The sequence below is a fragment of the Monodelphis domestica genome, chromosome 2 (genome assembly GCF_027887165.1).
Source record: "Monodelphis domestica isolate mMonDom1 chromosome 2, mMonDom1.pri, whole genome shotgun sequence".
In the NCBI taxonomy this organism is placed as follows: domain Eukaryota; kingdom Metazoa; phylum Chordata; class Mammalia; order Didelphimorphia; family Didelphidae; genus Monodelphis; species Monodelphis domestica.
Genome location: NC_077228.1, coordinates 358,971,942 through 358,994,641, shown reverse-complemented (window position 1 = coordinate 358,994,641; position 22,700 = coordinate 358,971,942). Strand labels below are relative to the sequence as shown.

At 35.5% G+C, this 22,700-nt stretch overlaps 1 pseudogene; it reads left to right on the top strand.

The window, feature by feature from the left end:
- Positions 1 to 2,517: 2,517 nt before the first annotated feature.
- Positions 2,518 to 3,990, top strand: LOC130456949 (chromodomain-helicase-DNA-binding protein 4-like; annotated as a pseudogene).
- Positions 3,991 to 22,700: the final 18,710 nt, after the last annotated feature.

Below are 22,700 nucleotides of genomic sequence, written 5' to 3'. Positions count from 1 at the left end.
GTGACATCTGAGTATTGTTTAATTTACATTTTTCTAATCTGAAGGATTTAGAACACTCTTTTTTCATTTTGTTATTGATTGTTTTGATTTCTTCATGTGAAAACTGCCTATTCATGTCCTTTGACCATTTGCCAATTGGGGAATGACTTGATTTTTTTAAAAATTTGACTTAGTTCCTTATATATTTGGGAAATTAAGCCTTTGTCAGAGAGTTTTGTTATAAAATTTTCCCCAGTTTGTTTCTCTTCTTCTAATTTTAGCTCCATTGGTTTTGTTTGTACAAAACCTTTTTAATTTGATATAATCAAAATGATACATTTTACATTTTGCAATGTTTTTTATCTCCTGCTTGGTCTTAAATTCCTTCCTTTCCCACAGATCTGACAGGTATACTATTCTATATTCACCTAATTTATTTATTATTTCACTTTTTATATTTCAGTCATTTACCCATTTTGAACTCATCTTGGTATAGGTTATAAGATGTTGATCTAAACCTAAATTTCCCCATACTGTTTTCTATTTTCTCAGCTATTTTTTTATCAAAAACTGAGTTCTTGTCTGAAAGCCTGGAATCTTTGTGTTTATTGAACACTAGCTTGATGAGATCATTTAAACCTAGTCTATTCCATTGACCCACCCTTATATCTCTTAACCAGTACCATACTGTCTTAATGACCACTGCCTTATAGTATTGTTTATGGTCTGGTAGTGCTATGCCCCTCATAATTCACATTTTTTTTTCATTATATCCCTTGATATTCTTGGTCTTTCGTTCTTCCTGGTGAATTTTGTAATTTTTTTTAATTCTATAAAAAATTCTTTTTGGTACTTTCATAGGTATGGCACTGAATAAATAGGTTAATTTGGCTAGGTTAGGAAACTTTTTAATGAAATATAATAAAATTATGCATTTTTACTTCCTATAATGCTCACTGTCTCATTTTTAGTCATGAATTCTTCCCTTATCTATAGATCCAACAGGTCATAGTTTCCATTCTTACCTGATGGTGCATGTGGAACTGAGCCCCTTATTGAAGAAATAATACAAGTATATTCTCATCCAAAATTTTGAGACATTCAATGCACACGGTGGTGACAATCATGTTTCTCTACTTAATGTGGTGATGGATCTTACAAAGTACTGTAATCACCTTTACCTCTTCTCTGTTGTTGCCATGGAAGCACTGAAGATGCTCAGTGTGATGTATGATAATACTGTCCTAATTTGAGCATAAGGGAGCTACTTTTATCACAAAAAATATTCAAGAACCTCAAAGAGGGTGGCCACCATGTGGTCGTTTTCTAAAAGATAAAGAGGATTTGGGGCATGTTAGAGGAATTTTTAGAACATGAAGGTTATAAATATGAACGAATTGATAGGAGAATCACTGGGAAGAGGCATCAGGAGGCCATTGATTGCTTTAAGGCACCTAGTGCTCAGCAACTTTACTTTCTTCTTTATATAAAAGCTAGAAGCCTCAGAATCAGTCTGGCTACTGCATATATTTTTATCATCTATGACTCTGACTGGAACCCCCATAATTACATTCAGGATTTCAGCATAGCCTCTTTCACTGGTCAAAATATGACAGTGATGATCCACCATTTTGTGATCTATGTTTCAGTGGAAGTGTATATCACAGAGGTAGTAAATAAGATGATGATTATATATCTTATATGATGTACTAGATTAGGTTTTAAGACTGGTTCCATATTTAAGAAAGAGTTTGATGATATCCTTGAGTTTGGATGTGAAGAATTTGTCAAGGATAAAGCCACTGATGGAGGAGGATAGAACAAGGAAGAAGAAGACAGTAGTGCTATCCATTATGATAACAAGTTCATTGAGAAGCTATTAGATTATAACATGATGAAAAAGAAGGCACAAACCTTTAGGCATGAAAGAGTACCTGAGCCCCTTCAAAGTGTTCCTATATGTGGTAAGGGAAAAAGAAGTATGGGAGGAGGAGGTTGAATGAGAAATCATGAAGCAGAAAGAAGGTATGGATCCTGACTACTGGGAAAAGCTGATGCATCACAATTATGACCAGAAGCAAAAGGATCTATCCTTAATGTAGGCAAGAGGAAGCAAATCCATATGCAGGGCAACTACAACAACAGTTCTAAGGAAATTGAGATTGGTAGAATGGCTAGTCAGATAATGAGTCTGACTACTCACTGGCCTCAGAAGAAGGTAATAAGAATTTTTATGAATGTCCAGAAGCTCCCAGATGACCTAGGAACAAGGGCCTGAAAAATAAGGACAAACAATTACATTCATTGATGGTTCACATTGGTGTAAACATGAAGATATATGACTTGAATGCCTGCCAGCAAAAGGTTTTCCTAAGTGCTATTATACTTTACAAGATGTTTTGACTATCCATCGACTTGTGTGTGATCTGAGGGGCAAATCAGAAAAGGAGTTCAAGTCTTGTATATCTCTATGGGTTTGTGATTTTTGGATATTGGATTTAGTTACTATCTTTATGCTGATGATTCACAAATCTCCTTTGGGAGACAAGAGCAGATGGGGCCAAGACATTTGGGGATGGTGTTTCCCATGAGGGCTTGTCCTACCAACATTCCCTTACTTGTATTGATGTTATGTCATTCATCCAAGAAAAGAGTTCAGGAGTTTGAGCATGTCATTGGGCATTGGAGCATGGCTGAGTTTTCTGAGGTGAAAGAGTACAAGAAATTGTTACATTCAGGATCACCTTCCCCTAACACTCCCACATCTTCCATTCCAAGAGACACACTACCCAACACTCTTGCACTGGTGCCACCCCCAGTGATGGGTTGAAAGCAGTGGAGAATAACAACAAAGAAGAAAATGCAGAATGAGAGAAAGAAGTGAAACCTGGAGGTCATGAGACATTTGTGGAGGTCACACAACACTGTGTATCTAAAGCAGAAGAAAATAAGGTTCTGCCTGAGCCTCTATAGGAAGAAGCTAGAAGATGAATAAGTCAGAAGTCAAAGACAAGACAGTAGTCTATGGAGATAGAAAACAAAGATGTTGCTCAAATGGAAAAGTCAGAGAAGTCAGCAGAGGACCTAACCCCAATTGTGGTAGAAAAACAAGGAGGAGAAGAAAGAAGAAAAAGAAAAAATAAGTGATGCTTCAGAATTTGGAGATCCCCAAGGACCTGGGAAATGAGAAGCAGAAAAAGAACATCAAACAGTGTTTTATGTTCATCATCACAGATGGTGACTTCACTGAGCTGCATTCCCTTGGCAGAATGAAGAATAGACAGTCACTGTCACAAACATCTATAAGACCTGGCATCAGTGGCATGACTACTGGCTGCTGGCTGGCATTATTAACCATGACTGTGCTTGGTGGCAGGACATACAAAAAGATCCATGCTCTTCCATTCTCTCTTCAAAAGTGAAATAAATGATAGTTAACTTCTTAGATATAAAAAACAAATTCCTAGGTAGAAGTTTTAAGTTTTTGGAACAAGCCCTGGTGATTAAGGAGCAACTGCATTGAACAGCTTACTGGAACATGTCAGATGAACCCCTCCACATTTCCATGGCACTCAAGATCCATTTTGCTGAGGTGGAATACCTGACTAAGACCATCAGCTAATGTCTTAGAAATCAGAGGCAGAAAATAAGTCAGCTAAAGCTGTCCTATACTAAGTTCTAAAACAACTAGAGAAATTGTTCAGTGACATGAAGGCTGATATCATTAGGGCAACAGCCACCATTGTCCATATTCCCCCTGTAGCTGGGTGGCTAAAGAAGTCAGAGTGCAAAATCTTTAGTTGGCTGGAAACCCGAGGCCTTCAGCCCACCCCAAAGCAGGTAGCCCAGCAGCAGCAAAGATCCAGATTGATGATACCACCCTACTATTCAGCAGTGACACTTCTTTTCACTCTGCCCCCAAACTTCTCCTTTGGGAGCTTGAGTCACTCTTCTTTCTATTTCTTTCTATTATTTCTATCTTCTCGTTTTGTAAAGAGCAACTCCTCCTGACTCTTGGGGAGTGGAGGAAGTGAGGGGCTACATCACCCTTCCAGTCAGAAAGATATATATGACAGTAGTTCTGGTACCATCTGAAAGGAGATGGAAGACCAGTTGACCTCTGGGTTCCTGGTTTCTTCCTTTCTGTAACATATTTTACATACAAATCCCACCAACCTCAGGGAAAATGGTATGAAATTTTACAAATATTTTTCTTTTCTTTGTTCTGTTTTCTTCCACTTTGTTGGTGTTTCAGATGGGCCAGGTTCCCCAAAGAGACACTACCTCCATTAGCATCATTTTAATATCAGGAACCTAGCAGTTCTAGCCATTGACTAGCCAGAATGAAATAAAAAGAATAAGATAGTTGAAAAAGAAGAATCAAAAGTATTTTTAAAAGTTTATAAAAACTGAATATAAAAATTTCCTTGTACTTAAAAAAAGACATATTACCCTGAAGGTCTAAATGATATATTGCCCTCATATGTTATAGTGGCTTAAAGCTGATGTCTTAAAGAACATGCCCTCTAAGACAGAAATTATTCTGCCACAGCTTATGATATCACTCTTTATGTCTAAATCTCATACTTATTTTTACTCTTTCTCTACATAGAATATGACATGTGTATCAAGGGAAGATAAATACTTTCCCATGAACCTTCTTGGTAGGGATTTACTGTGTAAATTACAGGCAACATTTCAATGTACTAACATTTGGGATATATCATTACAATTCCCAGAAGAATCTCTGAAAGTTTTTCCATTGCTGTTCTTAGATTCAGTCAGTACAAAGAATGAGTTGGATTGCGTCTGTCCTATTCCTGAGGATATCCCAGAAGATATATGGTCAAGGTCTTCCACAGATGTAGGTTTATTGAAATTGGCTATTCCAGTAAGAGTGACAACCAAGGAAGGAGCAGTTCCTTGTGTTCCTTAATACCCCTTGAGTAAAAAAGCAATAGAAAGTATCAGACCTATCACTGAGTCCCTAATTCAACAAGGGATCATAATACTGTCCTTCTCATAGTATAATACACCTATATTACACCTATACTTCTGATAAAAAAGCCAAACTAGATCAAAATGGCAAAATCATCTACAAATTCATCCAAGATCTGAGAGCTCTAAACAGTCATGTAATAAAGACACATCCTATAGAACCAAGTCCAGCTGCTATAATCTCTTCAATCCCAAGTCAAGCAAGATCTTTCACTGTGGTAGATTTATGCTCAGCATTTTTCTTGAAAATGATTCACGAAGATTCTCAAAAAATCTATGCTTTTACATGGGAGAAAATGAAGAGGACTTGGGCTTGTCTTTCACAGGGATTCACTGATAGTCCAAGCCAATTCTCACAGATTTTGAACAGTGACCTTAAAACATTAACATTCAAGGAGAGTAAAATAGTACATTTTGTTGATGATATCCTCCTAGCATCACCATCTGCTAAAGTGTGTTTAAGGGATGGCAATATTCTTTTGATTGAATTATACATACGTGGGCATAAAATCTCTAAGGCAAAACTACAGTGGGTATTGCCTCACATTGAATGTCTTAGATTTGTGTTGTCAGAGGGTTCCAGAAGTATCACTCAGTAAAGAATAGCTGATATACAGAAACTGAGTGTACCTAAGACCAAAAAGCAACTATGAGCTGTTCTTGGAAAAATGGGTTTCTGTAGACAATAGATACCTGTGTATAGTGAAATTACTAAATGTTTAACAGATCTAAACAGGAAAACAGAACCAGAATCTCTGAAACTCAAACCTAAACATCTGCAAGCCTTAAGTAAGCTTAAGGAAGATATTTTATCTGCACCAGCCCTTGGAATCCCAATGGTTTGTGAATGAGACCAAAGGAAATGTTTCTGGTGTACTGACTTTAGGGCAAAGTTATTGTCCAATTGGATACTGTAGCTATCAGCTAGATCCAATTGCTGCAGGTTCAGTGGCTTGTCTAAGGGGTATAGCAGCTGCATCTGTGTTAGTCCAGAAGTCATCTGATTTAGTTTTGGGATGTTCATTGATTGTATTTTGTTCACATCAACTAGAAGCACTAATGAAATTTCATACTCAAGCATATTCTGACCAACGAATATCTAAGTATGAAATTATACTTCTAGGTAGTGAAAACATTGAGTTGAGGATGTATAATGTATTAAATCCAGTTACACTTCTTCCTGATTTGCCAAAGAATGGTGAACCATTACATGAATGTGTAGAAGTAGTAGATCTAGTGGATATGCCGAGGATGGATTTAAAAGACACTCCAATCTAAAATCCAAACTTAATTTTATGCATAGATGGTTCCTCATATTTGTGTAATGGAATTCAATGTATAGGTGCTGCAGTTGTCACAGAATTTGAGACACTGTAATATGGATCATTACCTAGTAATGTTAGGGCTCAAGGTGCAGAGTTGGTCACTTTAAAGCAAGCATGTCTTCTGGCTGATGGTAAAAGTGAAAATATTTATACAGACTCCTGTTATGCTTTTTGTGTTTGTCATGCTACAGGAAAGTTCTGGAAAAAATGAAGTTTTACTACTGCATAGGGAAAACCAATTGCTCATGCAGAAATAATAACTGAGTAGTTGGATGCTGTCCAGAAACCTAAACAGCTAGCAGTAATCCATTGTAAAAGTCATACTTAGAGGAGAGAACTTGTCAACTATTGAATCTGAAAATCTAGAAAAAACTTATGGAGACTCAGAAATACAAAATGGAAGGAGAAGTTTGGAGCAAGAAAAGAACATGGTGTATGGGTAGCAGATACTGGAAAACTGCTGTTACCAAAAGACCTGTATACCTATTTGTGTAAAGCCATCCACACAAAAGGTCATTTTGGTACTCAAGCTGTAAATGACACCTTAAAGAGACAATAGGTATTACCTGGAATAAGTACTATAGCAAATAAGATCTCCTCAAGTTGTTCTGTTTGCCAAAAACTCAATTAAGGGGCATTCAGGCAGAAAGGTTTAGGTGGTAGACCTTTAGCATATTGTCTATTTGAGAGTCTGTGGTAATTGTTGACAGATTGACCAAATGACCTGAAACTTTTCCATCAAATGCTAATACAGCTAGCTTTGTGGTGAAAGTGTTGATTAAGGAAATTATACCTAGATTTGGAGTACCACTAACAATAGACTATGATAAGGGATCTCATTTCACCCAAGACATCCTGAATAGAGTCTATGAAAATCTAGGAATAACACCAAAATATCATATTCCTCATCACTCACAAAGTTAATGTCAAGTGGAGAGCATAAATGAGGAACTCAAGACTATGGTGGGAAAGATCTGTGCTGAAAGTCATCTCAAATGGCTAGAGATTCTTCCCATAGCTTTGTTTTACCTACATACAAGATCAAGAGCAGATTTACATATATCCTATGAAATGCTCTTTGGACATGCTCCACTACAAGCAAAAACTTGTAAGACAGTCTATATATCTTTCTTAGGTGGAGATTGTCAACTTGCTTCTTACTTAAGTGCTTTAAAACAAAGACTAAAAGAATTATGTGATATAGGAGTATTAATTCAAACTAGTCTTTTGTATTATTCTCTTCATACTTATGAACCAGGAGATATGGTATATGTAAAAAATTTAGCTAAAACATCAGCAACACAAGAAAGTTGGTTAGGTCTTTACACTATTGTGTTAGTTTCTCCATCTTCAGGAAAGCTTTGGGTAGAGGTTCCTGGTATCATTGTTCACATATAAAATTAGCACATGGTATAAATAATGAAAATGTACAAATCATCGCAGAAGAAGCAAATGAAGAAGAGATTGCAGGAAGATAGAATCATCATTCAAATTGAGTCTGCAGTCAAAAAGATCAGTAAGGAGAGGACCATTCCTGCAGAAGAGGATAGAAGAGTAGAATGTAGATGAAGAGTAGAATTCAGGAATTAATGGGCATTGTTAAAAGACTGAAAATTTATAAATTTAAAGACTTTGGGAAATTTGCAATGAAGAGGATTACAGGATTAATGGACTAATGAATTAATACTTTGGGGTATTATATTATATCACAAATTAACATAGCACTTATTCACACATGAACACAAATATATTTACTACTATGGAATTGCTGAAGAAGAATTCTTCAAGCAGAAGGAGCTGAGAAGAGAAGGAAAGATCCAACCTAGTATTAAGTATATATTGCATGCAACAGTAACATAACACTAACATAACAGTAACACTGACATTACACTAAAAAAATGACATAACATAGCAAAAGTAACAACAAAAGTAAACATACACACAAAATATAAACATGGTTAGGTTACATTGCATAACTACTTAAAAGAGTGTCAATATGTTAGTTAGGGTACTAATATTGTTATAATTAGCTATAGATAAGTTAGTTACTAACAAAACTTAGTTAGATACTTAGATTTAGTTTAAGTATAGAAATCTAGTTAGAAGAATTTTGAAGATTGAGATTGGTTGGGTAGGATTAAGTAGATAAGATAAGAAAATTAGATACTGACTTGGACTACATCATACATTACATAACACAAATAACATCACATAAAGGACATCACATAAACAAAATTGTAAATGCACATGTAAATATATGTAAATAGTGTGTATAAAAGTTAGGATTGTACATTAATTTTATAATAGTGTAAGTATATGTATAAATGTGGCATATATAATATATGTGTAAATATCAAGTGTATATAAGTGTATATGTGCATATGCATAGCATGTATGTATTGTATGTATGTACTATATGTATATGTGTAAATATTTGTGTGTGTAAATGATGTACATAGCTCATTTATATCTATTGTTACATGTAGTTTGCATAAATTAGTTTAATATTGTAGTTTAATTTTCTGTGTAAAACTTTTGCAATGTTGAGTTTATTGTAATTTTCAAAAATTTTTCTCTAAGTTTGATGTTAATGTATTATAACAAAAGTAGAATATTCTGTATTAGCTGTTAAGAGTAGTATTTATGAGTTTGATGTTTCCATGTTTATCTTTTGCTTTTGATGTTATTTGCTTGTCGTGCTTTTGCTTATGTTTGAAATTTGTTCTTGTTCATTAATTAATTCCTTTTCCCTTTCCTTGTTAAAATCCCTAGAATAGGTTAGTATTAGATAGATTAAGATAGTTGAGTTTAGTTGTTTTTTTTTTTTAATTTTAGGTAGATATCTTAGTTTAGATAATTGGTAAGTATTTTAGGTTGTGCACAAATGCCAAAATAGTGTTTTCAACATGATTTAGGCTTTGTGCAGAGGGGGGACTATATCAAGAGAAGAAAAGGACTGCAAAATGATTGGCAGGAGCATGTGACTGGAATCTTATGAGCCTGGGAGTGTTGGAATCTTTGGGATTCAGTTGAGAGAGAAACTCTCTCTGAAGCTGAAGAGGAAAGGAGAGAGATGTATGGCTGAATCCCTCAGAAGATCAATTCCCAAGACATTAGCCTGTGAAGATTCTTTGGCTATGGTGAAGATTTATTTTTCAATCATCTGCTGGTCAGGGACTGAGGGTCTGTCTTCAAATTGGAGGAGTTATCATCTGTGGACATTTCACCTTGGATTACTGTTTTGGCTCCCAGAGACTTTATTGTAAGATCTAGCTTCCCTGTTTGATTTGCCTTTAGAATATTAGGGTAGTTAGATAGAATTATTAATTTAGGAGTTAAAATTAAGGGTTTAAAGATAAGATCACCCTCTCCCTCACTCTACTTCCCCCAAATCCTCTCCCCAATCTCAAATAGATACAAACTATTTATATGTTAATCCTTATGAGTTTTCCCTTCCTAAAATCCCATAATAACAGATGTTGGTCTTAGCTAGTTTTTGCCAAATGATTTTTCAGTTTTCCTAGCAATTTTTGCCCAATAGTGAGGGTTTGTCCCCAAAGCTTGGATATTTACATTTATTAAACTGTAGATTATTAAACTCATGTACTACTGAGTATTTTGTGCCTACTCTATTCTATTGATCTACTATTCTATTTCTTTTATTCATTACAAGATTGTTTTAATACCACTTTGTAATAGTTTGAAATCTGTTACTATTAGGCCACAATCCTCAACATGTTTTTATTCATTACATTGACATTATTAATGTTTTCTTTTATCATATGAATTTTGTTATTTTCTCTAGCTTTATCAAAATAATTTTGGTAGTTTCATTGATATGACACTAAACAATTAAATACGTTTTAAATTAGGAAATTGTCATTTTTCTTACACTAACCCAGCCTGTCCATAAACAATATTACTTCATTTAAATCTGACTTTAGCAGTTGTTTTTCTTCTGTGTTTCTACTTCCACAGTTTTTCCTTTGAATGTGGATAGTGTTTTTTCTTGTAAATCCCTCCAAGTCATTCAGGGTCACTGCATTGCCACTAATGGAGAAGTCTGTAACATTTCTTTGTAGCACAGAAGAAAAACAACTGCTTGAATACATGGGTCAAGGGAATATTGTTGGGGAAGTAGACTCTAAATGAACATCCTAAAGCAAACATCAACATGGAAATAGGTTTTGATCAAGGACACACGTAATACCCAGTGAAATTGTGTGTCAGCTATGGGAAAGGTGGGGATAGGGGAGGGAGGGAAATAATATGATTCTTGTAACCAAGAAATAATGTCATAAATTGACAAAATAAATTAATTTACATTAACAAAAAGAAATGAAATATGAACCAGAAAAAATAATAAATCTGACTTTATTTGTATAAAATGTGAATGTTTTGTAATTGTGTTTTATAGTACCTGAGTTCATCTTGGCAGCTAACTCCTCTGTATTTTATATTGTCTACAGTTATTTTTTTAAACATTATTTTATTTGGTCATTTCCAAACATTATTCATTGGAAACAAAAATCATTTTCTTTCCCCTGCCCCTCCCCAACCACCTCTCCCATAGCCGGCGCATGATTCCACTGGGTATCACATGTGTTCTTGACTCGAACCCATTTCCATGTTGTTGGTATTTGCTCTAGAGTGTTCATTTAGAGTCTCTCCTCAGTCATATCCCCTCCACCCCCGTAGTCAAGCAGTTGCTTTTCTTCGGTGTTTTTACTCTCACAGATTATCCTCTGCTTGTGGATAGTGTTTTTTAGATCCCTGCAGATTGTTCAGGGACATTGCATTGTCCCTAATGGAGAACTCCTACCTTCGATTGTACCACAGTGTATCAGTCTCTGTGTATAATGATTTCCTGGTTCTGCTCCTTTCGCTCTGCATCACTTCCTGGAGGTTGTTCCAGACTCCATGGAATTCCTCCACTTTATTATTCCTTTTAGCACAATAGTATTTCATCACCAACATATACCACAATTTGTTCAGCCATTCCCCAATTCAAGGGAATTCCCTCGTTTTCCAATTTTTGGCCACCACAAAGAGTGCAGCTATGAATATTTTTGTACAAGGTTTTTTCCTTATTATCTCTTTGGGGTACAAACCCAGCAGTGCTATGGCTGGATCAAAGGGCAGACAGTCTTTTATCGCCCTTTGGGCATAGTTACAAATTGCCCTCCAGAATGGTTGGATCAAGTCACAACTCCACCAGCAATGAATTAGTGTCCCTACTTTGCCACATCCCCTCCAGCGTTCATTACTTTCCTTTGCTGTCATGTTAGCCAATCTGCTAGGTGTGAGGTGATACCTCAGAGTTGCTTTGATTTGCATCTCTCTGAAAATAAGAGATGTAGAACACTTTTTCATGTGCTTATTAATAGTTTTGATTTCTTTGGCTGAGAACTGCCTGTTCATGTCCCTTGCCCATTTATCAATTGGAGAATGGCTTGATTTTTTGTACAATTGATTTAGCTCTTTGTAAATTTGAGTAATTAAACCTTTGTCAGAGGTTTTTATGAAGATTACTTCCCAATTTGTTGCTTCCCTTCTGATTTTGGTTACATTGGTTTTGCTTGTACAAAAACTTTTTAATTTGATGTATTTCAGATGATTTATTTTGCGTTTTGCGACTCTTTCTAAGTCTTGCGTGGTTTTAAAGCCTCTCCCTTCCCAAAGGTCTGACATGTATTCTATTCTGTGTTTGCCTAATTTTCTTATAGTTTCCTTCTTTATGTTCAAGTCATCCACCCATTTTGAATTTATCTTGGTGTAGGGTGTGAGGTGTTGATCTAAACCTAATCTTTCCCACACTGTCCTCCAATTTTCCCAACAGTTTTTCTGAAATAGTGGATTTTTGTCCCAAAAGCTGGGATCTTTGCTTTTGTCATATACTGTCTTGCTGAGGTCACTTACCCTGAGTCTATTCCACTAATCCTCCTTTCTGTCTCTTAGCCAGTACCAAATTATTTTGATGACCACTGCTTTATAATATAGTCTGAGATCTGGGACTGCAAGGCCCCCTTCCTTTGTATTTTTTTTTCATTGTTTCCCTGTATATCCTTGATCCTTTGTTCTTCCAAATGAACTGTGTTATGGTTTTTTCTAAATCAGTAAAAAAAAATTTTTTTGGGGAAGTTCAATGAGTATGGCACTGAATAGATAAATGAGTTTGGGTGGGATAGTCATTTTTATTATATTGGCTCGTCCTACCCATGAGCAGTTAATGTTCTTCCAATTGTTCAAGTCTAGTTTTAGTTGTGTGGAGAGTGTTTTGTAGTTGTGTTCATATAGTTCCTGTGTTTGTCTCAGGAGATAGATTCCTAAGTATTTCATTTTGTCTAAGGTGATTTTGAATGGGATTTCTCTTTCTAGTTCTTGCTGCTGAGCTGTGTTGGAAATATATAGAAATGCTGATGCCTTATGCAGGTTTATTTTGTATCCTGCAACTTTGCTAAAGTTGTTGATTATTTCAATTAGCTTTTTGGTTGAATCTCTAGGATTCTTTAAGTAGACCATCATGTCAACTGCAAAAAGTGATAACTTGGTCTCCTCTTTGCCAATTTTGATGCCTTCAATTTCTTTTTCTTCTCTAATTGCTACTGCTAGTGTTTCTAGTACAATGTCAAATAATAGAGGTGATAATGGGCATCCTTGTTTTACTCCTGATCTTAATGGGAATGCATCTAGTTTATCCCCATTGTAGATGATATTAGTTAATGGTTTTAGATATATACTGTTTATTATTTTTAGGAATGACCCTTCTATTCCTTTGCTTTCTAGTGTTTTTAATAGGAATGGGTGTTGTATTTTATCAAAGGCTTTTTCTGCGTCTATTGAAATAATCATGTGATTTTTGTTGGTTTGCTTGTTGATGTGATCAGTTATGTGGATGGTTTTCCTAATATTGAACCAGCCCTGCATCCCTGGTATAAATCCTACTTGATCATGGTGAATGACTCTTCTGATCACTTGCTGGATTCTTTTTGCTAGTATCCTATTTAAGATTTTTATATCTATATTCATTAGGGAGATTGGTCTATAATTTTCCTTCTCTGTTTTTAGCCTGCCTGGCTTTGGAATTAGTACCATGTTTGTGTCATAAAAGGAATTTGGTAGAACTCCCTCTTTGCTTATTCTGTCAAATAGTTTGTATAGTATTGGGGTTAGTTGTTCTTTGAATATTTGATAGAATTCCCTGGTGAATCCATCAGGCCCTGCGGATTTTTTCATAGGAAGTTCTTTGATGGCCTGTTGGATTTCTGTTTCTGATATGGGATTATTTAAGAAATCTATTTCTTCTTCTGTTAGTCTAGGCAATTTATATTTTTGTAGATATTCATCCATATCCCCTAGGTTGTCATATTTATTGCCATATAGTTGGGCAAAGTAGTTTTTAATGATTGCCTTAATTTCCTCTTCGTTGGAGATGAGATCCCCCTTTTCATCCTTGATGCTGTTAATTTGCCTTTCTTCTTTCCTTTTTTTAATTAGATTGACCAGCACTTTGTCTATTTTGTCTGTTTTTTTCAAAGTACCAGCTTTTTGTCTTGTTTATTAGCTCAATAGTTCTATCACTTTCAATTTAATTAATTTCTCCCTTAATTTTTTGGATCTCTAGTTTGATTTTCTTCTGGGGGGTTTTAATTTGTTTGTTCTCAAGTTTTTTGATTTGCATTTCCAATTCATTGATCTCTGCCCTCCCTAATTTGTTAATATATGCACTCAGGAATATGAATTTTCCTCTAAGTACTGCCTTGACTGCATCCCATAAGGTTTGAAAGGATGTCTCACCATTGTCATTTTCCTCAACAAAATTATTAATTGTTTCTATGATTTCTTCTCTAACTGATTCTAGAGTATCATATTATTAAATTTCCAATTAATTTTTGATTTGGCTCTACATGTACCCATACTAATCAATATTTTTATTGCTTTATGATCTGAAAAGGTTGCATTTATTATTTCTGCTTTTCTGCATTTGAGTGCCATGTTTCTGTGACCTAGTGAATGATCTATTTTTGTGAATGTGCCATGTGGTGCTGAGAAGAAGGTGTATTCCTTTTTGTCCCTATTTATTTTTCTCCATATGTCTATTAACTCTAATTTTCCAAGATTTCATTCACCTCTTTTACTTCTTTCTTATTTATTTTTTGGTTTGATTTATCTAAATTTGATAGTGGTTGGTTCAAATCTCCCACTAATATGGTTTTACTGTCTATTTACTCCTTCAATTCTCCTAGTTTCTCCATTAGAAATTTGGATGCTATTCCATTTGGTGCATACATGTTGATTAGTGATACTTCCACATTGTCTATATTCCCTTTTAACAGAATATATTTACCTTCCCTATCCCTTTTGATCAGGTCTATTTGTGCTTTGGCTCTATCAGATATCATATTAGCAACTCCTGCCTTCTTTCTATCAGTTGAGGCCCAAAAGGTCTTACTCCATCCTTTAATTCTAATCTTGTGAGTATCAACCCACCTCATATGTGTTTCTTGAAGACAACATATGGTAGGATTTTGGGTTATAATCCAATCTGCTATTTGTCTACATTTTATGGGTGAGTTCATCCCATTCACATTCAAAATTATGATTGTCACTCGTAGATTCCCTGGCATTTTGATATCTTCCCCTAATTCTGACCTTTCTTCCCTAGCTATATCCTTTTGAACCAGTGATTTACTTTAGGTCAGTCCCCCTAGTCCCCTCCCTTGGTATGCTTCCCTTTCTAGCCCCTCCATTTTTATGCTCCCTTTCCCTTCCCCCTCCCCTTCCCTCCCTTTTTATACTTCATCCCACCTCCCCCTCCTTGATTTCCCTTTCTTTCTTACCCTTTTGGATAAGATAGAATTCAGGATCCCACTGGATCTAGATGTTCTTCCCTTGCAGAGTTGATTTCACTGAGTTTAAGGTTTAAGTAATACCATATCATGCTCTCTTCCTCTCCTTCTCATATGAGAGATCTTCCCCTCCCCTTCTCATGTGTATCTTTGTATGGGAAAGATTATTCTATTTAGTCCCCCCCCCCATTTCTTGAAGTAAATCTTAGTATTGTCGATGCTTCCCCCCTCCCTTTTCCTTTCATTGCCCCCCCCTTTAACCAAATCTTCTTGATGCCCCAATCTTTCCCTATGCATGATTCTTCTAACTACTCTTATGGTGTATACAATTTTTGAGAGTTACAGAATACATTTTTCCCACATATTAATATATATAACTTGATGTAAATGTAGTCCTTATAGAAGAGAATTTGACTTAAAGAAAAAGATAAGATTTATCTCCTATTCCTTTTCTTTCATATTTACCTTTTCATGTTTCTCTTTCTTTCTGTGCTTGGATATCAAATTTTCCACCAAGTTCTGGTCTTTTCTTAGCAAATTCTTGGAAATCTTCTATTTTGTTGAATGCCCATACTTTCCCCTGAAGTATATAGTCAGTTTGCTCAGTAGTTCATTCTTGGTTGGAGAACCAGCTCTCTTGCCTTTCTAAATATCGTGATCCATGCTTTGTAGTCTCTTAATGTGTTAGCTGCTAAGTCATGTGTGATCCTTATGGGAGCCCCCCATATCTGAAGCTCCTCTTCTTGGCTTCTTATAGGATTTTCTCCTTTTCTTGGAAGCTCTTGATTTTGGTTATTACATTCCTGGGGGTTGGCTTTTGGGGATTTAGTATAGAGGGTGTACTATGAACCCTTTCTATTTCTATTTTGCCTGCTTGCTCCAGAACCTGTGGGCAATTTTCTTCTATAATCTCCTGTAGTATAGCATCGAGATTTTTGTTTATCTCTAGTTTTTCGGGCAGACCAATAATTATCACATTGTCTCTTCTTCCTCTATTTTCCAGGTCTGTGATCTTTTCTGTGAGATATTTTGTGTTTTCTTCTATTTCGTTATTTTTTTTGTCTTTGCTTTATTAATTCTTGCTGTTTTGTATGCTCCCTGTCTTCCAGTTGCTTAATTCTGGTTGTTAGGACCTGGTTCTTTCTCCAATTGTGAAGTTTTGTCTAACAGACTGCTGATCTCTTTCTCCCATTTTTCTTTCCAGAAAGTTTCCATCTTTTGGGTAAGCTCCAATTTGAGTTCTTCCAGAGCTTGTGGATAATTTCCATTTTGTGAGGCAAGTTTTGATTTTGTTTGGGTTTCATCCTCTTTCTCTTCTTTTCCTTCGGTACTCCTGCCATAAAAGTTTTCAATAGCCACCTTTTTCCCTTTCTTCCAGGAGGCTTGATTTTGGGCCATGTGAGCCATCCTTTTGGTGGTTTTATTCCCCTTTCCTTTTTGTTCTGGGGTCTGGGTGATATGGGCGGGTTTTCTGTGAATTTAGGTTGCCTTAAACTAGTTCTTCCCAGCCTCTGAGGTTTCTTAGAGCACGGGCCCCTGTTCTCAGTGTGGCCGCCCCTTTGCTCAGCGCAGCCTCTCAGCACGACCTTCCCTTTGCTCAGTGCAGCCGCCCCTTTGCTCAGAGCAGCCTCTCAGCTTGGCCTCCCCTTTGCTCAGAGCTGCCTCTCAGCGTGGCCACCCCTTTGCTCAGTGCAGGATTTTCCCATGAAACCACCCTGAGTGGTCGCTTCCTTGAAGTCTATAGATCCCAAGGACCCTGGTTTGCCCCCCCAGACAGAGAAGCTCCTCACTCACTCACTGTCCCAGTGAGATCTCTGATACCTTACTCTGTTTTGGTGGGGGTATGAGATTTAAAAGGGTTGAGGTCTTAAGCTGTAGTGAGTTAAAATGGTGGAAGATATAAATTGTGATAGATATAAGAGAGAGTGAGTAAATTTGACTGCAGAAATATGTTTCACTACAGTGTCTTGGTTTTTAAATCAAATATAAGGTGGTCGCCAGGGAAATATTCCCAATTATTCAAATACCTAAGTCAATTGGATTTTATGGAGATTTTAATTAACAATACAATGAATAATCAAAGAAAGAGAGAGAGAGAGTAAGAAAGGAATACCTATAAAGGGCCTCAAGCCAATATGGTCTAGACCTGAGCCTTAAGAGAGAAAATCAGTCAGTTTTTTAACACTCACCTCAAGGTCTGACTAAACAAGGATTTTAGTGACACCAGGCCAGCTCCATCTCAGCTGACTTCACCAGAGAGCCTTCCAGCCAGAGACTGTTCAAAAAGGCCTCTCTCAAGAGATTCTTCCCAAGCGGTCCTCATCAGAGATCCTCCAAAAGGCTTTCTCCAAAAGGATATCTCCCCTCAAGAGATTCTGCTTTTTCTTATATAGGGGTTTTTCTCCCATGTCACCTCCCCTAAGTCCCTACATCTACCAATCACTGTAGATGTTTTCCCAAAGACAGCCCATTTTGAATTCACAGCTGAGTAGATTAATCTCTTTTGTAAGAGAGGAAAAAAATGCTGCTGTGTCGACTAATTTCATTAAGAGAAAACCTCTGAGTAAGTTTTCACCTTTTAGGTCTAAGTAGTTTACAAGTTGCCCCACCTTTATAGGCACTTAGTATCCCATTGTATCAATTCTAAAAACAGGCCTGGCTCAAAGAACTCCTTGCCCCACCATAAGCATGGATCCAAGTACTTTCTTTGTTTAGCAAGGAGTTTTTTTTTCCCTAAAGCAGTCTTAAGTATGGTTGGAGTAGAGGTCCTCCCATTTCTGATCCTGGTGAGTTCTCACATCAAAATGGGGAATGTTTCTCAGTAGGGAATTTGTTCTAATTAAGAATTCCCTGATGGGGAAATTTTTAACTTTCACAAGTCTGAGAGATTTCAAGATTTACAGGGGTGGGGTGGGAGGGAGGGGAGGCTCAGTTCACGTTTTTGTGCAAGCTTTTCCTCCTCTTTATAGTGTGGAAATGTTCAAGCCCCATGTACCTTCATTTCTGTGGGGTACTGGAGAGTCCATCTGTTCTTCCAAAGGTGATTTTGATGCTCTTTTGAGGTAATCTATTTTGTTCGGTGCTGGGGAGAGGAAGAGATTTGCGTTTAGATTGCAGCCATGTTAACCCAGAAGTCCTTGTCTACAGTTATTTTAAACAATAGACCCATGTTGGAGAACGTGTGGCATGTGTGCACTGGTGTGCTGGAGGGGCTTGCTCCATTTCCCATCTCCACAGTGCCCAAAGACATTTTTACATGCCCTGCTCCTCTGTCCAGGAGCGAAATGAGAGCACTTTCTCCCTTCTCTGTCTGGGGTAATGTGGGGGGATCACAAGCAGCTTGATGTTGATGTCTGTGCATGTAATCTCAAAAAGGTTCTCTAATGTTGAGGATATGTATGATTATATTTCATATCTTTTACGTTGCTGAAATGTTGTTAATTTGTTAAGGTCAAAATATCTACATGTAAAGCTTCAAAGAAATATGTGAATTGGTAACAAATCCAAAAAATCATTGTAATTGTTTCGATTCCTCATTGTCTATTGTAATTCCTTCCATTTCTTTTTCTTTTCTTATTTCTATGATATTGATAATAGTGGTAAAAATGGGTATTTTTGCTTTGCCCCAAATCTTACTGGGATCCTTTAATGATGAAACTAATGAATCTGGTGTTATTCTGATTGTGGCTCTTTTCTTTATGGATATTGGCACTACCATTTTCTTGATCTTAGTACTCTGGAAATTGATTATAACATTTCTGGGAATTTTCTTTTTGAGATCTCTTTTACAGGTACTTGGTGGATTATATCAATTACTGTGTTATCATCTGGTTCTAGGATAACAAAGATTGACAATTACTGGAAAAATAATGTTGAAATTCTTTTTTCTCATAGACTTCTTGTTGTATTGTATCTTGAAGGCTTATAAAATCATTAAATTCCACTTACCCAATTCTAATCTTTAAGGAATTATTTTCTTCTGGGAGCTTTTATAGCTACTTTTTTATTTGTTTAATTCTACTTTTTAAGTTTTTTCCTTAAATGATTTTTTGCCTCTTTTTTCTATTTAGTGAATTCTTGTTTTCAAGGAGTTCTTCAGTGGATTTTTGTGTGTCTTTCATCATTTGATTAATTCTTTTTTTTAATGATGTTATTTTCTTTAGCATTTTTTGTGTCTACTTTACCAAAGTGTTGACTTCTTTTTTTCAATCATTCTCTTAAATAACTCTCATTTTTCCTTCCCAATTTTTCTTCTACATACCCAATTTTATTTCTAAAATCCTCCTTAAGTTATCTCAGGAGTTCGTTTTAGAACTTTTCCCTACTGACATTTTTCTTTGAAGCTTTACTTGTGGATGTTTTTACTTTTTCTTCTTCAGAGATTGACTCTTTATCTTCCTTGTTAACTAGTAACTTTCTAATATTAGGTTCTTGTTTGTTTTGCTCATTTTTTGCAGCCTATTAATTGATTTTCAACTTTATGTTAAAGTTGGTCTATGCCCCTGGTATGGAGGAGGCTTTGTCCCAAGTTTGAAGTTTTTCTTGCTAGTGTTTTTAGAGCTAGTTCTTGGGGTTTGTATGTTTTTTTGCTCTTCCAATAATAGTTTTATTTAAGGAGAGTTGGGGAGACTGCTATAAAGGACCAAAATCAGAGTATTATGCCTAATACTAGTAGAATGTTCCCTGTAATTAATTTTCTTCTGACCAGTTTTCTGCTCCCCCACTGTCTTTGGGCTGAGAGCTTTAGAAGTCACAGCAGATGATTCATTTATCCCCAAGGTCTTCTGTTGGCTTGCTCAGGTTTAGCCTGCTATTGGCTTGGCAGTTTCTCCACCTGCTCTGGATTGTGCTCCATTCTCACCTTAATGAGATAGAGACCTTTTTTGTCAAAATCTTTCACTAGAAAATTATTTTACTTCATCATTTTTTTGGTTTTCCTTTTCTAGAATTCATTTGAGAAACCTTAGATGAATTTCTGCCTTTATTCCACCATTTTATCTTCAGATAGCAATATTTCAATATTGAAAAGAAATCTACAGAAATAATTAATATTTCTATATATTACTAATTAAACTTAGTAGAGTTATATAGAAATATTAATTCCATTTAAAAGAAATAAAATGTGTAAAATACATGAAAGTCTACTACCAAACACCCACAGGATCTATAAAAATACAATTATAAAACATTCCTTATGGAAATAAAGTCAGATGAAAACAAGTAGATAAATATTAACCTCATCATGAGTAGGCCAGGACAAATAAGAAGAACAATAATACTATCTAAATTAATTTACTATTGAGTGCCATAACAAGCTACCAAGCTGGAGGAAATATTAACAACAAAATTTATCTAAATAAACAAAAGAATCTCAAGGGAAATAATGAAATGATTTTGAAATGGGGGAGGGGCAACTAAACCAGATCTCACACTATATTACAAAGTAGAAATAATCAAAATTATTTGGTGCTAGTGAAGAAAGAGAGATTGACTGGAAAATATTATTTAAATAATATAGATGAATAAATAAACATGTTAGGATTTAATAAACCCAAAAAGAATCCAAGTACTTTAATATACATTCAATAATCAACATAAACTACTAGGAAAAAATGAATGCAGTGTCATAAAATAAGTAGTGATAAACAGCATATACCTAGATAAATAATAAATACTTAAATGACTTGGACATAAAGGGCAATATCATGAACAAATTAAGGAAACAAGAAGAAACTATCTTTCAGATCTATTAATAGGAGAACACATCATGATGAAAACAAGGGATAAAACCAAGAGAAGGTCACAAAATGAGATAGAGAATTTTGATTATAAAACCAGTGTAGGTAAAATTAGAAGGGAAATGGAAAACTAGGGGAATTTTTTTTTTCAATAAGTTTCTCTGACAAAGTTTTCATGTACAAGATACATAAAGATCAAGTAAGAAGGGTTATGAACAGGCAGTTTTCCAAAATAAGAAGTTTAAGCCATTAATAGGCATGTGGGGGGAAAATGTTCTAAATTATTTATAAATAGAGAAATGAAAATTAAAACAATTCTAAGATTTTATACTATGCCCATCAGATTGGCAATGTTGATTAAAAAAAGAGAAAGTGACAAATGGAGGCTCTATAGGAAAAGGCACATTAAAATAATTTTTAAACAATCCTTTACCTTCTGTTTTAGAATCAATACTGTCTACTAGTTACAAGGCAGTAGACCAGTAAGGGCTAGACACTGTGGGTTAAGTGGCTTGCCCATGATCACATAGCTGGGAGCTTTCTCAGGTCAGAATTTAACTGGAGACTTCCTTTCTCTAAGCCTGGTTCTCAAGCCACTGAGAAACCTAGCTGCTCCTCATTACAATCACACTTTGGTACTCAACCGTTTCAGAACTTACTGAATTTATCGTTTAACACATTTAGAGAAGAAAAAAATTGTTATGGTATTCAGTGTTTGCTTGGCAATTGGAACTTATTGGTCTTGCGATCTAGAGAACCATATGCCTGCTTTGGCCAAAGGAAGGATCACATGTTAATTCAGGAGCATAAAGAAGAAGAACTTCACTGAGGAGCTTGAGGAATTTCAATGGAAGCATCAATTAATCACTGGGGTTTCTTCATATGAAAGAGGGGTAAAGGACCATGTCTCCACTTCATTAATCAAGGAAATTGTGCAAACTTGATGGAATTGAAAAACATTGTTGAAAAATATCACATGGAAAAAGACTTAACAAGTGGGATTGCAAACTTGTTAAATGACCAGACCCATATCCCAGGTCAGAGAAGTTTTAAAATGAAGATAAAACAAACATTATTGGATAGGTTCTTGTGAATCTTATACTGGTGAAACTCAGTCAGAGTTCAGTGGTAATAAAGGACAGAAGAAAGAAAGAGAAAGAACTCCAAAAGGGCAGTTGCCCTCAGATATGGAAAGGGACTTCTCTTTCAGACAGTAGCATTTCTCTTTTCAATCTTCCTCACAGGTTATATATTCTTCTCAATTCAGGTAAAGTTTAAATTATTTTATTTAATAACTTGTTTTTATTTATTTTATCTATGAATGTTTATTTAATAAACTACAACTTTATTAATGCATTAAATGACTTACAAAATCTAGGTTTTCTGGGTCCCTGGAGTGGATTAATTCAGTTCACATTATTCCTTATAGGAAAATTCATTTGGTATTTGACATTTTTGGTACTCAATCCACCTTGTGAAATAGATTAATAAGAAATACAAAGGTACAACTCTAATACATTCGGTGAGATTATGTATTAGTGCATTGATTAATGCACCAATTCTGAAAAATAATTTGGCACTCTTACACATATGTAATAAATTGTGCACAAACTTTAACCCTGTAAAACTACTATTAGGTCAATCTCCCAAGGACTTCAAAGAAAGAAGAAAAGGATTCATATGAATGAGAATATTTATAGAATTTTTTCAATAGTGTGAAAATGTTGTAAAATAAGAGTGTATTGTCCACAAATTGGAAAATAATTCACAAAATATAATATATTAAGATAATGGAATAATATTGTGTCATA